The sequence below is a fragment of the Triticum dicoccoides genome, chromosome 4B, assembly GCF_002162155.2.
Source record: "Triticum dicoccoides isolate Atlit2015 ecotype Zavitan chromosome 4B, WEW_v2.0, whole genome shotgun sequence".
Lineage (NCBI taxonomy): Eukaryota > Viridiplantae > Streptophyta > Magnoliopsida > Poales > Poaceae > Triticum > Triticum dicoccoides.
In genome coordinates, this window is record NC_041387.1 from 617,672,298 (window position 1) to 617,689,415 (window position 17,118).

Genomic DNA, 17,118 nt, shown 5'->3' on the forward strand with positions numbered 1-17,118 from the left:
GTATCAACTACGGTGAAACCTTTGCTCCCGTTGCTCATCTTGAATCCATTCGTTTGTTGATTGCTTATGCTTCCCATCACAACTTTAAGTTGCAACAAATGGATGTGAAAAGTGCTTTTCTTAATGGTCCCATTAATGAGTTGGTTTATGTCAAGCAACCCCCCGGGTTCGAGGACCCCTACTTCCCGGATCATGTGTATCAACTTGATAAGGCACTCTATGGCCTTAAACAAGCCCCACGTGCGTGGTATGACCACCTTACCGAGTTGTTACAAGATCGTGGATTTGAAGTAGGACAAATCGATCCCACTCTTTTTACTAAGAAGGTCAAAGGGGAGTTGTTTGTATGCCAACTATATGTTGATGATATTATCTTTGGTTCACCTAACAAAGCTTTCAATGAGGAATTTTCCGCTCTCATGACCTCCAAGTTCAAGATGTCTTCGATGGGAGAGTTGAAGTTCTTCCTTGGCTTTGACATCAAACAAAGGAGAGAAGGAACCTTCATCAATCAAGCCAAATACACTCAAGACATGCTTAAAAGATTCAAGCTAAGTGATGTCAAGCCGGCTTCTACACCAATGCCTACCAAGTGCCAACTTGACATCGATCCAATTGGTAAAGCGGTGGATCAAAAGGTATATCGCTCCATGATTGGCTCCTTGCTTTACCTTTGTGCATCTAGACCGGATATCATGTTGAGTATGGGGATGTGTGCACGGTTTCAAGCCGCACCAAAGGAAAGTCACTATGTGGCGGTCAAGAGAATCTTTCGATATTTGGCTCATACCCCAAACTTTGGCTTATGGTACCCAAGAGGAGCAAATTTCAAGCTTGAAGGGTTCACGGATTCCGATTGGGCGGGGACAAAGTGGATAGGAAGTCCACTTCCGGAGGGTGCCAATTTCTTGGTTGCTCTTTGGTAAGTTGGTCTTCCAAGAAGCAAAGTTGTGTGTCTCTCTCGTCCACCAAAGCGGAATATGTGGCGGCCGGTAGTTGTTGTGCTCAACTCCTATGGATGAGGCAAACTTTAAAGGAGTACAGTGTCATTTGTGACAAAGTGCCTCTTTGGTGTGATAATGAAAGTGTCATCAAGATTTCTCTCAATCCGGTACAACACTTCAAGACGAAGCACATTGAGATACGGTATCACTTCATCCGGGATCACATTAGGCGAGGGGAGATCGAGCTCAAGTATGTCAACACTCATGATAACATTGCAGATATTTTCACGAAGCCCTTGGATGAAGCAAGATTTCACGAGTTAAGGCATGAGCTAAATATCATTGATTTGAGCAATGTGACTTGAACCCGTACACCCCCCACCACACTCAACGTGTTGTCTAGTTTAGGTGTAGGCATGGACATAGGGGGAGTGTTGTCCTCTCAATGAACTCTCCCTCCCCCCATTATGCATAAATCGATCACCTCTTTCACATTAGCCATTTTTAATGGTACTTGTGCTTCAAAGACGAGTTTCGGTCATGGGCCCAAGGATAATTCTTCGCGGTGCCATACCATCCAACTCAAACATAGGTGGCTTCGGCCACCGCCCTCTCTCCTCGAGAGGCTTTGTTGCTTGGTGGTTTCTTGTTGTCCTTTTGCCTCTGGTTTGTGCGTGTTCTTGTGGTTTCTTGTGTGTGAAAAGTTTCCGTGCAAAGGCTTTTTCTTCTCGTGTTGAAACTTGCGGTGACTTGAGCTCACGGTACTACCGCGGCCAGCTACGGTACTACCGCAGCCAGCCATGGTACTACCGCTTGCGGGAGCACGGTACTATCGTCACCACGCGGCAGTAATTTTTTACTGCCGCCTGGTTGAGCGGTACTACCGCCTCGGCACGGTACTTCCGCCCGAGCGGTACTACCGCGATGATATGCGGTACTACCGTGCCGGTTCGAGCGCGTGGGGATAAGGACGGGCAGGGGGAGTTTTAACTCCCCATACCCATTCACTGTCCTCTCTCTCCATGTCGCCTCCTTCTCTCCCTCGCTCAAGAACGGAGCCGGCGTTCGTCGCCGGATCTCCTCCACCGGCTGCCCTCCCGTGATTCCGACTGGTGGGATCGTTCCCCACCACGTGCTCTTGCTATGGACCAAGGTTTTTCCCCAACTCCCTCTCCGTGTTGATTGTGTTTAGTGTTTCCAGGTTTTGGGGGAGGCTTGTGTGTTCTTGAGATTCTTAGGCTTAATCTCTGCAAGCGTAGGATGAAGGAGTGTGGTATTGCATAGGATTTATACTTGTATTGTTGTCTTGCGCTAGATCGGATCACCGTAGCACCACCATTGTTTCGCGGTTCTTTTCAGATTCAAACCGCTGGTTGGATCTGACGCGACGCGGTACTACCGCCCGTCTGGCGTGGTACTACCGCTTGCATGGTACTACCGCCCTTCGGGAGTGGTACTACCGCGCTCTGTGCGGTACTAAAATTTTACTTCCGCTCCAACCACGGTACTACCGTGACCTCGCACGGTACTACCGCGTTTGGAGCAGTACTAATGTTTTAGTACCGCAGGCAGTGGCAGTTCTACCGTGGCTCACATCTATCGCATGCCAACTTTCTTATATGCCTTCTATGTGTTTCGTGTGCTTTTTCGTGGCCTTTGCATTGATCTTTTCGCGTCTTTGGTGTTTTGCGTGTGTGTCTCAGGTGGTGGCTCTCGCCGGTCCAACCCCAGTCGTGATACTGGCTCCAAACATCTGCGCAACCCAGGTGAAGTACCAGAGGGCTCGTCTGCCTCCAAGCGCAATGTCAAGCACTCAGCTAGCAAGCACAAGGAGCCCGCTAAGGGCATGGATGAGATAGCCCAAGCTGATTATGTCTGTCTCAGGCAGCTTCACCCTTATGTGCACCCGCGTTCCACTTTCAAAGGCTGTGAGCTGTTCTGGAACAAGAAACAGACCAACATCTATCTGGATGTCATCAAGAACAAGCAGAATACCTATGTGGAGGTGAAGTGGATTGATATGCATCACATGAGGAAGGACGAGTTCCGTGACTACTTTGGAGAGGCTCTGGACTTGGTGGAGCAGTTTGGCATTGAGCATGTGTTAACCTTCCACCTTGATTATGACCCTGAGCTTATCTGTCAGTTCTTTGCCTCAGTCTACTTTCACTCCGATGAGGAACGGAGGATGACCTGGATGACCAATGGCCGTAAGCTGTCTGCTACCTGGAAGGAGTTCATGGATCTTCTCCAGGTTCCTGATGATGGTCTCAAGTCTCCAGTGGGTGTTCGCCCCCATGCCAATGCTGAGTCTGCCAGCAAGGACAGGCTTGCCCCATTCATGGTTGACAAGGCGCTCGCCAATGGCAAGACAACTTTGGTGCTCAACCCTTTCCTGGATATCATGTATCGCATCATCCGCAACTCCCCGTTCCCTCGCATCGGTGACAAAGACAAGGTTCATGCCTATATGGTGGACATGATGCTCATCTGCGAGGAGGCTCGTTCGTCTCAGTCTCAGCCGCTTGATGTCTCACACATCATGTGGTGTGAGCTCCGGTTTGCCGTGTTCAACCGCAAGGTGCCTATCTATGGGCCCTATCTGTTTCTGCTGATTTCGAAGACTTGGGAGAAGATGTTCCCTGATGAGGAGTTTCTTGCTCCAAACTGGGTTCGCCATGAGCCCATCTTCCTACGTATCAAATCCAACTGGGCTAACACCACTACTCGTGCCGAGGCGACTGCTGCTAGGGCTGCTGTTGATGAGGAGGATGCTGGCGCCGAGGATGTTGCTGAGGGCCATGCTGCTAGGCCTTCCCAGAGTGCCGCTATGCCATCATGGGCCAAGAAGCTGAAGGACAAGATGAAGACTCTTTTCTGCATGCAAGCCAAGGGGCAGTACAGGACTCATGTGGCGTCCAAGGAGAGTCGTCGTCGGGACAACAAGATCTTGCAGCTCTATGGTGAGGCAGTGTCTGGCGGGTCTGAGGAGCACATCACTCCAGAGGCCGAGTGGATGGAGAAGCAGGGCTACAGGTGGACTGAGTCTGAGGAGGATGTCGAGGAGACCATCCCTGCTGCCGAGGAGACCGACAGAGAGGCTTGGGACGAGTTCTCTGCTTGAGCCACCTCTTGTGTGTATGTGTCCTCTCCGCCTTTTTGGCGTCTCGATGCCAAAGGGGGAGAGAGTGTAGGGATTTGCGAGTGTGTCGTGTGTTTGCTGCTTTCTCGTTTGAACTATTTGTTGCTTTCTCGTTTGAACCTCGGTAGCTTTACTTTGTATGGTGTAAGACATATGCACTCTATCTATCCTAGCGAGCTTGTGTTATATTGTGTTATCTTTATGCTATGCTATGCTTATTATCATGCCTTGGTCTCTAAAATATAGGGGGAGTGTTGATCCTAGTCTATGTGCTATGCAGTCCAAAGCATTCATCTAAAGTGCACACATCTAGGGGGAGCCCGTCTATATTTTAGAGCGGTGGGGTTTGCCCTTGCTCTAAATTATCTTATCTATATGCAAATCCCGTGTTGTCATCAATCCACCAAAAAGGGGGAGATTGTAAGGGCATATTTATCCCTCAGGTGTTTTGGTGATTGATGACAATGCATTTGCGGACTAATCGTGTGCCTTGAGTTTCTCAAATACTTCATCTCTAGGCATGAGACGATTCGGTGCCCCTCAGAGACTATTGAAGTCGGCGTTGTTCTACGGTTCTCTTTGGTGGATTTGAGTCGTAGGAGAGCCATACTATTAAGAGGGGGTCCGCATCGAAAAGGTTTGGGTGGAATCAACATGTACACTTGTTCCTCCTTTCCCTGCATTTTGGAGCTTCCCTTTGTTATCTTGGTTGTGCGGAAATCTGACGACAACTGCTGTACTTGCGGTAGTACCGCAAGTACACGCGGTAGTACCGTTGTGTGTCACGGTAGTACCGCTCATCTAGAGCGGTAGTACCGCGGCTCCCAGGCCTTGTGCTGCTCCGGTGCGGTAGTAGGGGCGAATGTAATTTTTTACATCCACGCCCTCCACGGTAGTACCGCTCGTCCAGCGCGGTAGTACCGCGGGGGCCCATGGTAGTACCGCTCCCTAGGAGTCATAGTACCGTGGCCCTCCTGCCTAGTATCGTTGTGTCGCGGTAGTAGGCGCGGATGTAATTTTTTACATCCAAGCCCGCACGGTAGTACCGCCCCTCGCGAGCGGTAGTACCGCGTCGGATTTTTGTACCACCTCAGTTTCAGCGGAAGTAGGCACGGATGTAATTTACTTCATCCGCGCCCTTCCCAGGCCGTGACTTTCCTGCCATGCGGTAGTACCGCAAGTGGGTGCGGTAGTACCGCGCAAGCGGTAGTACTGCCTCCTTGTTAGGCTAGTTCCGGCCTGTGCTGCTGTCGCGGTAGTACTGTGGTCAGCCACGGTAGTACCGCACAGCCTTGCGGTAGTACCGCTCCCCTGGAGCGGTAGTACCATGTGTCGCGGGCTGAACATGTGGATAACGGTTGCATTTTTTCCACGACTATATAAGGGGTGTCTTCTACCTCTAGTCGACTACCTCTTCCACCTCTAAGCTCCATTGTTGCTCCAAGCTCCACTTTCACTCGATCTCTCTCCCTAGCCAATCAAACTTGTTGATTTGCTCGGGATTGGGTGACAAGTGCCCGACTACACTTCCACCACAGGATATTTGATTCCCCCCACTTATCCCTAGCGGATCTTGTTACTCTTGGGTGTTGAGCACCCTAGACGGTTGAGGTCACCTCGAAGCCATACTCCATTGTGGTGAAGCTTCGCGGTATTGTTGGGAGCCTCCAAGTGTTGTGGAGATTGCCCCAATCTTGTTTGTAAAGGTCCGGTTGCCGCCTTCAAGGGCTCCAATAGTGGAATCACGGCATCTCGCATTGTGTGAGGGCGTGAGGAGATTACGGCGGCCCTAGTGGCTTCTTGGGGAGCATTGTGCCTCCACACCGCTCTAACGGAGACGTACTTCCCTTTAAAAGGAAGGAACTTCGGTAACACATCCTCGTCTCCACCGGCTCCACTCTTGGTTATCTTGTCCCTTTACGTTTGCAAGCTTACTTGTGCTATATCCATTGCTTGCTTGTGTGATTATTGTCTTTGCATCATATAGGTTGTCCACGTAGTTGCACATCTAGACAACCTATTTCATTGCAAGTTTTAAATTGTTAAAGAAAAGTCTAAAAAGTGTTAGTTGCCTATTCACCCCCCCCCCCCTCTAGTCAACCATATCGATCCTTTCACTTGCCGAGTGGATTGAACTGCAGCAACCGACTCAAGTTCACTCAGAGCATTGGACCATGTTCTTTGATGGCTCTAAGATGTTAAATGGTTCTGGTGCTAGGGTAGTTTTGGTTTCTCCCCGAGGAGATAAGCTCAGATATGTGCTCCAGATCCACTTTGATTCCTCCAACAATGAAGCAGAATATGAAGCACTTTTGTATGGGTTGCGCATGGCCATTTCACTCGGCATCCGTCGCCTTATGGTTTATGGTGACTCAGATTTGGTGGTCAATCAGGTGATGAAGGAGTGGGACGTTAGAAGCCCAGCCATGACTGGATACTGCAATGAAGTGAGGAAGCTCGAAAAGAAATTCGAAGGGTTAGAGCTCCATCATGTTCCCCGACTGAAAAATCAAGCAGCCGATGACTTGGCGAAGATAGGTTCCAAGAGGGAAGCCATTCCGAGTGGTGTGTTTTTGGAGCATGTTCACACACCATCGGTTCAAGAAGATCCTTTCAATGAAGAAGTCCCGCAGCCCAAAAGCGCCACAGATCCGACTGAAGTCGAGGTCCTAGCTGTGGTCGACTTGATCATGGAAGTTTTGGTCATCACTCCCGATTGGACAGTGCCCTATACGCCTATATTTTGAGAAAAGAACTCCCCGAGAATGAAGAAGAGGCTCGAGAGATCGTCCGCCGATCCAAAGCCTTCACCGTCATGAGGGGTCAGTTATACAGAGAAAGTACGACTGGAGTCAGCCAGAAATGCATAACACTGGAGGAAGGTCGAATGATTCTCAACAACATCCACTCGGGGACCTGTGGCCATCATGCGTCTTCTCGGACCATCGTGGCTAAAGCATACCGAGCTGGTTTTTATTGGCCCAGAGCAAATGAAATGGCAAAGGAGATAGTCGACAAGTGTGAGGGATGTCAATTTTACTCCAATATGTCACACAAGCCTGCCTCAACTTTAAAGACCATACCACTTGTTTGGCCCTTTGCAGTATGGGGGTTAGATATGGTCGGCCTTTGAGAACAGGCAGAAGTGGTTTCACCCATGTGCTGGTAGCAGTTGACAAGTTCACCAAGTGGATTGAGGCCAAACCCATCAAGAACCTCGATGCCGGTACTGCTGTCAGCTTTATCAGGGAATTAATATTCAGATATGGAGTCCCGCACAGCATCATCACTGACAACGGATCAAACTTCGATTCCGAAGAATTCAGAGCTTTCTGCACGTCTCAAGGCACACGAGTCGACTACGCTTCAGTCGCCCATCTACAGTCGAATGGACAGGCAGAACGAGCCAACGGCTTGATTCTCAAAGGGTTGAAACCCCGTTTGATGCGTGATCTCAAACATGCGGCTGGTGCATGGGTAGACGAACTTCCCTCGGTGCTTTGGGGGTTAAGGACCACGCCCAACCGGTCGACTGGAAGAACTCCATTCTTCTTGGTCTATGGAGCTGAAGCAGTCTTGCCGAGTGACCTTCTCCACAATGCTCCTCGGGTCGAGCTCTACACCGAAGCTGAAGCAGAACAAGCACGACAGGATGCAGTCGACCTTTTAGAGGAAGAAAGAGAGATGGCTCTGATCCGATCAACCATTTATCAACAAGACTTGCGTCGCTTCCACGCCAAAAACGTGAAGAGTCGAGCCTTCCGGGAAGGAGATTTGGTCCTCCGAGTGGATCAGTAGAAACCACACAGGCTTGCTCCTTCTTGGGAAGGACCCTTCATCGTCACCAAGGTTCTCCACAATGGAGCATATCGTCTTTACAATGTTGAGCATCAGATCGACGAGCCTCGAGCTTGGAACGCGAAACTCCTCCGCCCCTTTTACACTTAAATATTCACTCGGATGAGTTGTAATAATAGTACTTCTATAGTTTATTTATCAAAGACAAGAGCTTTATAGTTTTCCCAGTAATTGTTATTACTTTTGTCCGCATAAAACAATCCCCCAGTGGGTGACTTGGTTGCGAATATGATTCACCTAAGTCTGTAAAAAAAATCCTAACCGAGTGGTGAGCCAGCCTCCCACTTGAAGGCTTAGCTGCGAAATCCGTTTCGCCTAAGTTAAACAAAATCCTAACGAGTGGTAAGCCAGCCTTCCACTCGGAGGCTTAGCTGCAGTCCAAGTACTCGCCTAAGTTTTTGAAAATCCTACTGAGTGGTAAGCCAGCCTTCCACTCAGAGGCTTAGCTGCAGTACAAGTACTTGCCTAAGTTAAACAAAATCCTACCGAGTGGTAAGCCAGCCTTCCACTCGGAGGCTTAGCTGCAGTCCAAGTACTCGCCTAAGTTTTTGAAAATCCTACCGAGTGGTAAGCCAGCCTTCCACTCGGAGGCTTAGTTGCAGTACAAGTACTCGCCTAAGTTAAACAAAATCCTACCGAGTGGCGAGCCAGCTTTCCACTCGGAGGCTTAGCTGCAGCATTGTGCTCGCCTAAGTACAAATACAACGTACGCTCTGTGAGGAGGACGAGGCGCAGGTCGACTGCTATCCTCTCCTTTTGGGCTACGCCACAAGTACAACGTGTGCTCTGCGAGGAGGACGAGGCGCAGGTCGACTGCCACCCTCTCCTTCCGAGCTACGCCACAAATACAACATGCGCTCTGCGAGGAGGACGAGGCGCAGGTCGACTGCCACCCTCTCCTTCCGAGCTAAGCCACAAATACAACATGCGCTTTGCGAGGAGGACGAGGCGCAGGTCGACTGCTACCCTCTCCTTCCGAGCTAAGCCACAAATACAATATGCGCTCTGCGAGGAGGATGAGGCGCAGGTCGACTGCTACCTCCTTCTCCAGAGGTACCCCTTGGAAATCCTATCGAGTGGAGAGCAAACCTCCCACTCGGGGGCTTAGCTGCAGCTCAGAGCTCGCCTAAGTTTTTGAAAATCCTACCGAGTGGAGAGCAAACCTCCCACTCGGGGGCTTAGCTGCAGCCCAGTGCTCGCCTAAGTTTTTGAAAATCCTACTGAGTGGAGAGCAAACCTCCCACTCGGGGGCTTAGCTGCAGCCAAGTGCTCGCCTAAGTTTTTGAAAATCCTACCGAGTGGAGAGAAAACCTCCCACTCGGGGGCTTAGCTGCAGCCCAGTGCTCGCCTAAGTTTTTGAAACTCCTACCGAGTGGAGAGCAAACCTCCCACTCGGGGGCTTAGCTGCAGCCCAGTGGTCGCCTAAGTTTTTGAAATCCTACCGAGTGGAGAGCAGACCTCCCCACTCGGAGGCTTAGCTGCAGCCCAGCGCTTGCCTAGGTGTATCGGGGAACAAGTCGATTGCAATGAGCGCCTCGCTTTAGCCTGCAAAAGACACCTCAAACCAAATGCAAACATATTCAACGTCGAATCAAAGTTCGGATAACACCTAGCAGAGCCGAAAGTGCTCAGGCACTAAGCCTGTTAAGGTTTGTCGGTTACAAAACTCACTCGGCATACAGAGGCAAATTTAAAGTATCAAGCTCAGAAGTTTTTTACCCCTCCTGTGGAGGGTTGGAAGGTGCAACAAACTCATCCAGGTCGATTCCATCTGCAATCCGAGTGGCAGCGGCGATGAAGGTCTCCATGAAAGATCGGAAATCATGCTTCTTGGTGTTAGCCACCCTAAGGGCCACCAGCTTGTCCTCTCGTGCATCCTTGCAGTGAACGCGGACCAGAGACAGAGCAACATCCGCGCCGCACCTGGCTGAAGACTTCTTCCACTCCTGCACTCGACTTGGGACCTCGTTCAGTCGAGTCATCAGAGACTCGAGGTCATTCTGGAGCGTCTCTCTTGGCCAGAGTGTTGTGTCGATGCGAGAAGTTGCGACCTTCAGCCTTGCAAGATAGTCGACGACAGCAGCAACGCGAGATTCAAGCCGGAGCACATTCATGGCGACTTCATCTTTCACGGGAGAGTTGATGGGATCCAGGTTTATTTCCAGTCGACCAGTCTCCTCTTCAAAGTTCTGGCAAAATTCTGCAAGCACAACCACCGATTCAAGACAACGGTCGGAGATCACAATTAAAACGTCTGTTTGTTACAAAAGATTACCTTCAAGCATGAGGAATAGCTTGTTGGCGAGTCCACCCAGATAAGCCTCCAGATCGTTCTTCTTTCCCTCCAACTCTCTGGCCTTATCATTCAGGGCAACCTTGTCACTTTTTAGTCGACTGACCTCCTTGTTGGTAGCATCAAGAGCAGCCTTCAGATTGGTGTTTTCTTCTTCAAGCTTGGTAACTGAAGCCAGCTTTTCATTTGCGAGCTTGGTCTTCTCTAAAGCCACTTTCTGCAACTCAGCCAAGTCAAGGTCCTTCTTCTTCAGGGCATCCCTCACTTTGTCTGCAAAATTACAGCGAGATCAGACTCTGAAACAAACGAGAGACAAAAGCAGTCGTTGAAGGCCTCACCAAACATACCTTTAGCCTCCTCCTTCGCCTTCGTTAGGTTCTCTTGGGTCAGTTTCAGATCAAGCTCGAGCTGGATATGTTTGTTCTCCATCTCAGTGTAACGAGCCGCAAGGTCACAGGATTTCTATGAAGAACCAATCGACAGATGTCAAAGACAATTCACTTTCAAGTGACTAAGGAAAAATCATAGCATTTCTAAGACTATGGCCAAATACAAACATTCGACCACAGTCTCGGGGACTACACCCAGTGGGTGCACTCAGCGTCCCCCCACTAGTTTCATCAGTTAGAGTCGACCAGTCGGCCAACAAAAAAAAGGGAGGTGTTCTTCAGACTATAGTCGACTGCCAGCAGTCAACCATAGTCTCGGGGACTACACCCAGTGGGTGCACTCAGCATGCCCCCACCGGTCTATGAATCTATTCGACCTAGTCGAGTAAGGAAAAAACTTAAGACATAAAGACTATGGTCGACTGCCAGCAGCCCACCATAGCCTTGGGGACTGCACCCAGTGGGTGCACTCAGCGTGCCCCCACTAACTCGAAATTTCAATCGACACACCCACTGGGTGTAGGACAAACTCTAGGAATTTCAGAAAGAAGAGTTTTTCGGATATCATATCCTAACAGAACAGGCAGTGACCGACTGACCTGAACATTACTCTGAAGAGCTGAACTGGCGTCATAGGCTGCCTGGCTGCCTTCTCGTATTGCCTTCACTTGCTCCATCATGACCCCCGCTTGGCGTATTGCTTCTTTAGCAGCACTAGCTTGGTCTTCTGGAACGTGGTAGGTTGAGAAAAGCGAGGGTTGAGCAGCACTCGACGATGAAGGACGAGCACTCGTCAACGGCATCGCAAAGGTTACGGTAGGCCGAGTGACATTGTCTCCCTCCACGACCAATGTCTTGGGTGCTGGCACGTCCTGAGTCGCCTTGCCAGCAGACGCTTTCTTGCTCCTCCTTTGCCTTGGTGGTTCCTCGTCGTCGTCGTCGGGAAGGTCGATAACGACGTTAGATGAAGCTGCAGAAAAAGAATCAAAATTAGAGACAAGAAGCCAATCGACTGAAGACGGAACTACAAGAGTCATACCAGGTTTCGAAGTAACAGCATCCTCCATCTCCTGGTCTTCAGCTCTGGCCGAGGTATCAGAAGTAGCAGCACTGCAGTCCCAGAAGTCAGTCGATTAGCTCATGAGTCGACCAAGAATAAGTTCACGAGGAACAGACAAACTCAAGCTACACCATTACCCTAAGATAGTGGGGATCACCATCTTCATCTTCGGCAAGACCTTCGCCAATTTCGACGGCGCCACTCGAGATTGCTTCGGAGCTTTCTCAGTCGGCACCGGAGAAGTAGTTCGAGGGCGCTTGGACGACTGCGTGACGGTTGCGACCCCCTTACCACGCTCGACCGCGTGATCATGGGCTAGCTTCGAGCGTCTTTCCGAGCGAGGAGGTACAACTTCCTCCTCCTCCTCCTCTTCTTCCTCCTCACCAGAATCATCACCCTCATCATCGTCGTCAGCATCCGAATCCCACTCCTCCGGGCTTTCGCCCCCACTTCCTTCCTCCTCCTCAGTCCGTGTTTGCGCCCCATTGGGCATCGAGTATAACTCCATGGTGGCCTGTCAGACAACAAAACAAAGATCAATCGACCAATTCGCGGCGAAGCAGAATGGATAAAGCAAGATTGCAAATGGAAATAAGTGGCCATACCGTGTCCGGTGTATAGGTACAATCGAGTGGTCGAATCCTCCTAGCCCCTCGAGGGTTGTCCTTATTCCCTGTGATTGCGGCCACCCACCTCTCCAGTGTGGCATCGTCGACCGCTTCTGGATGGACCCGAGTGGTGTCTTCGGTACCATAGTACAGCCACATCGGGTGGCCTCGGTACTGAAGCGGTTGGATGCACCGTCTAAGGAAGACCTCCAGAAGATCCATACCCGTCACTCCATCCCTAACGAGTTGGACTACGCGTTCCATCAACATTTTTACCTGGGCTTTCTCCTCAGGAAGCACCTTCAGAGAAGATGGTTTGTCCACTCGGTCCATGGAGAACGGAGGGAGACCAGTCGACTGCCCAGGCGTCGACTCGTCTTGGCAGTAGAACCAAGTCGACTGCCACCCTCTGACCGACTCAGGAAGGGCCATGGCCGGGAAAGTGCTCTTATTCCTCATCTGAATCCCAAGACCCCACACATCTGGATAACCTTAGTCCTCTCGTCACCCGGACTCGCCTTTTTCACCGTCTGTGAGCGACAGGTGAATATGTGCTTAAAGAGACCCCAATGTGGTCGACAACCCAGGAAGTTCTCGCACATGGAAACGAAAGCAGCAAGATGGGCGATGGAATTGGGAGTGAAATGGTGGAGTTGCGCCCCAAAGAAGCTCAGAAACCCTCGGAAGAAAACACTCGGCGGTAGAGAGAATCCACGATCTATATGAGTGGCTAGGAGAACGCACTCACCCTCCTGCGGCTGCGGTTGACACTCGGACCCCGGAAGCCTTGCTGACCCATGGGGGATCAGACCCTCGTTGGCCAGGTCATTGAGATCCGTCTCGGTGATGGTCGAACGGATCCAATCCCCTTGGACCCAACCTTTTGGCAGACGGGATCTTGACGAAGATCCGCCCCGACTGGACGCTCTCCCCTTTGCTTTCCCCGCCGCCGTCGCCTTCTTCGCGCGCTCCAATGCCGCCGTCTTCTCCTTCACCATTGTCGTCGGCGAAGCACGCGAGGAGTGGATAAGCGGAGGCGAGAGCAGGCACAACGGGCGGAGGCAAAGAAGGCAGAGAGGGGAATGGGAAGGCACTGTTCAAAAACCCTCGCCCGGCGCTTTATATAAGGACGCTTCCGAGTGGCTGACAAGTAGGCCCAGGCAGTCCTGTCACATCCCGAAACAGTCGCGCACGCATGATACGTGGCAAAAAAGGCGGCGCGGAAATCGACGCGTCCACGCCTTATCCCATCCGAGTACCGCGGTCCGCCCCGCTTCGCGCGCTTCCCAAAATTCGGATCCCACAAAATCCGCTAACGGCAGATCAATCTGTCAGACAATAGATTTCCTGCGATCCGTCGCTCGGAAGTTCTCTAAGTTCAAAAGTTCACTCGACAGAAGAAAAGAATGGATCAAGGCGACTGAAAGAAAGGTTGATGCCAACGCCAGAAAAGAAAAAACGCCGATCCAGGATACGACATAATCAGAGCACAGGAAATAGGTTGGAGAAAATTATCAACCCCTTCCTCACTCGAACCTCGATCCATTCGGGGGCTAATGATGAAGTCATGTACCTAGGGTAGGGTCATGAACCTATCTAGGATACCCTACCCAAGGACATCCTTAGAAGAAGCTACCTTCCAGTCGACCAAGAGAGATTCCACTCGACGGACTGGAAGACACTCGACGAACTTGAAGACACTCGACCATGAAGACTCACTCGACCACCAGGAGTTCAGGATCTACTCTGTATCGAAACGGTCTGTAATTAAGTAGTCTTTATGGTCATGATGACACTTTATGTAAGGCGTTACCAGTAACGCCAGGCCTTAATGTACTTTAACCCTCTGCTACGTGGGTAGGCTGGGGTCCTGGCATCCTCTATATAAGCCACCCCTCTCCACTGGCAGAAGGGTTCGCACCCCTGTAACTCATATACACAGAAACCAGTTGTGACGCCCCCGATTCAATCGTACACTAATCATGCACGCAAATGTGTACGATCAAGATCAGGGACTCACGAGAAGATATCACAACACAACTCTACAAATAAAATAAGTCATACAAGCATCATAATACCAGCCAGGGGCCTCGAGGGCTCGAATACAAGTGCTCGATCATAGACGAGTCAGCGGAAGCAACAATATCTGAGTACAGACATAAGTTAAACAAGTTACCATAAGATGGCTAGCACAAACTGGGATACAGATCGAAAGAGGCGCAGGCCTCCTGCCTGGGATCCTCCTAACTACTCTTGGTCGTCGTCAGCGGGCTGCACGTAGTAGTAGGCACCTCCAGTGTAGTAGTCATCGTCGACGGTGGCGTCTGGCTCCAGGGCTCCAGCATCTGGTTGCGACAACCAGAAAGAAAGGAAATGGGGAAAAAGGGGGGAGAAAGCAACCGTGAGTACTCATCCAAAGTACTCGCAAGCAAGGAACTATACTACATATGCATGGGTATATGTGTAAGAAGGCCATATCAGTGGACTGAACTGCAGAATGCCAGAATAAGAGGGGGATAGCTAGTCCTATCGAAGACTACGCTTCTGGCAGCCTCCGTCTTGCAGCATGTAGAAGAGAGTAGACTGAAGTCCTCCAAGTAGCATCTCCAAGTAGCATCTCCAAATAGCATCTCCAAGTAGCATCTCCAGATAGCATCTCCAAGTAGCATCGCATAGCATAATCCTACCCGGCGATCCTCTCCTCGTCGCCCTGTAGAAAAGCGATCACTGGGTTGTCTGTGGAACTTGGAAGGGTGTGTTTTATTAAGTATCCGGTTCTAGTTGTCATAAGGTCAAGGTACAACTCCAAGTCATCCTGTTACCGAAGATCACGGCTATTCGAATAGATTAACTTCCCCGCAGGGGTGCACCAACTTACCCAGCACGCTTGATCCCATTTGGCCGGACACACTTTCCTGGGTCATGCCCGGCCGCGGAAGATCAACGCGTCGCAGCCCCACCTAGGCACAACAAAGAGGCCAGCACGCCGGTCTAAACCTAAGCGCGCAGGGGTCTGGGCCCATCGCCCTGAGCACACATGCACGTTGCGTGGACGGCCGGTGAGCAGACCTAGCGACCTCCATTACAAAGGAAGTTGCGTTAACGCAGTCCAACCCGGCGCGCGCCGCTCCCTCGCTGACGTCTGAAGTGCTTCGGCTGATACCACGACGTCGGGATACCCATAACTACTCCCACGTAGATGGTTAGTGCGTATAAGCTCGTAGCCAACTCAGATCAAATACCAAGATCTCGTTAAGCGTGTTAAGTATCCGCGAAAGCCAAACAGGGCCAGGCCCACCTCTCTCCTAGGCGGTCTCAACCTACCCTGTCGCTCCGCCACAAAGTAACAGTCGGGGGCCGTTGGGAACCCAGGCCCACCTCTACCGGGATGGAGCCACCTGTCCTTTCAGCCCCCTTATCCGAATCACTTGCGGGTACTCAACGAGCTGACCCGACTTTAGTCACCATCTGTAGTATGTATATACGTGTAGTATATACCCGTGATCACCTCCCGAGTGATCACGGCCCAATAGTATAGCAAGGCAGACTGACAAGAATGTAGGGTCACTGATGGAACACTAGCATCCTATACTAAGCAGTAGGATAGCAGGTAAAGGTAACAACAATAGTAGCAAGGACAGGCTATGCAGCAGTATAGGATTAACTGAAAGCAGTAACATGCTACACTACTCTAATGCAAGCAGTATAGAGTAGAATAGGCGATATCTGGTGATCAAGGGGGGGGGGCTTGCCTGGTTGCTCTGGCAAGAGAGAGGGGTCATCGGTGACGTAGTCGACCACAGGGGCATCAACATCGGTCTCGGAGTCTACCGGAAAGGAGTAACGGAGGGGGAACACAATAAATAACGGAGCAATCAAATGTAACACAAAGCAAGACGCGGCAATACGTTGTGCTAGGGGTGACCTAACGTAGGGATGGGCAATACCGGTGAAGGGGGAAACATCCGGGTAAATATCCCCGGTGTTTCGGGTTTTCGGGCAGAGGAGCCGGAGGGGGAAAGTTGCGAGTTTGATATGTTAGGGATGAGTGGCGTACGAACAGGCTGCGTATCCGGATTCGTCTCGTCGTTCTGAGCAACTTTCATGTTGAAAATATTTTAATCCGGGTTACGGATTAAAAGATATGATTTTCTAAAGATTTAATTAATTTCTGGAATTTAATTAATTATTTAATTTAATTCGAAAATGGAATTATGACATCAGCATAATGTCATGCTGATGTCAGCAGTCAACAGGGTTGACTGGTCAACCTGACCAGTGGGACCCACTGGTCAGTGACACATTTTAATTAGTCATCTAATTTAACCTAATTAGTATTAATTAGGAGGGGGCCACTGTCATTGAGCAATTAATTAATTGACTAACAGTTTAGTTAGTTTAGTTATTTGATTAGTTTAATTAATCAAAATTAATTAAGTTAATTATTTCTTTAATTAATTATTTTTATTTTTATTTTCTTTTTTTTAAATATGTTCTGGGCGTGGGCCCCATCTGTCATTGGGCCAGGGGCCTTAGCGGGTGTGGGGTTTACGGGCGCCGGGCGTGGGCACCCGAACGGGCGAGTCCCGAGCGGAGCCAGCCGAGATGCTGTGGGTGGCTCGCCGGAGCGCGGCCACGGCGAGCAGACGAGGGAGGTCGCAAGGAGGAGCCGAGGCGCGTGAGAGGAACGACGGAGGCAGGGGCACAGGAGCACTCCTTGAGCGGGCGCGACCACGGTGAGTGGGCGAGCGCGGGGGCTGCAGTGGTGCTGGCGGCAGCGCCGCAGCACAGTAGCAGCTGCTGCAGCTCGTGGCGGGGCACGAC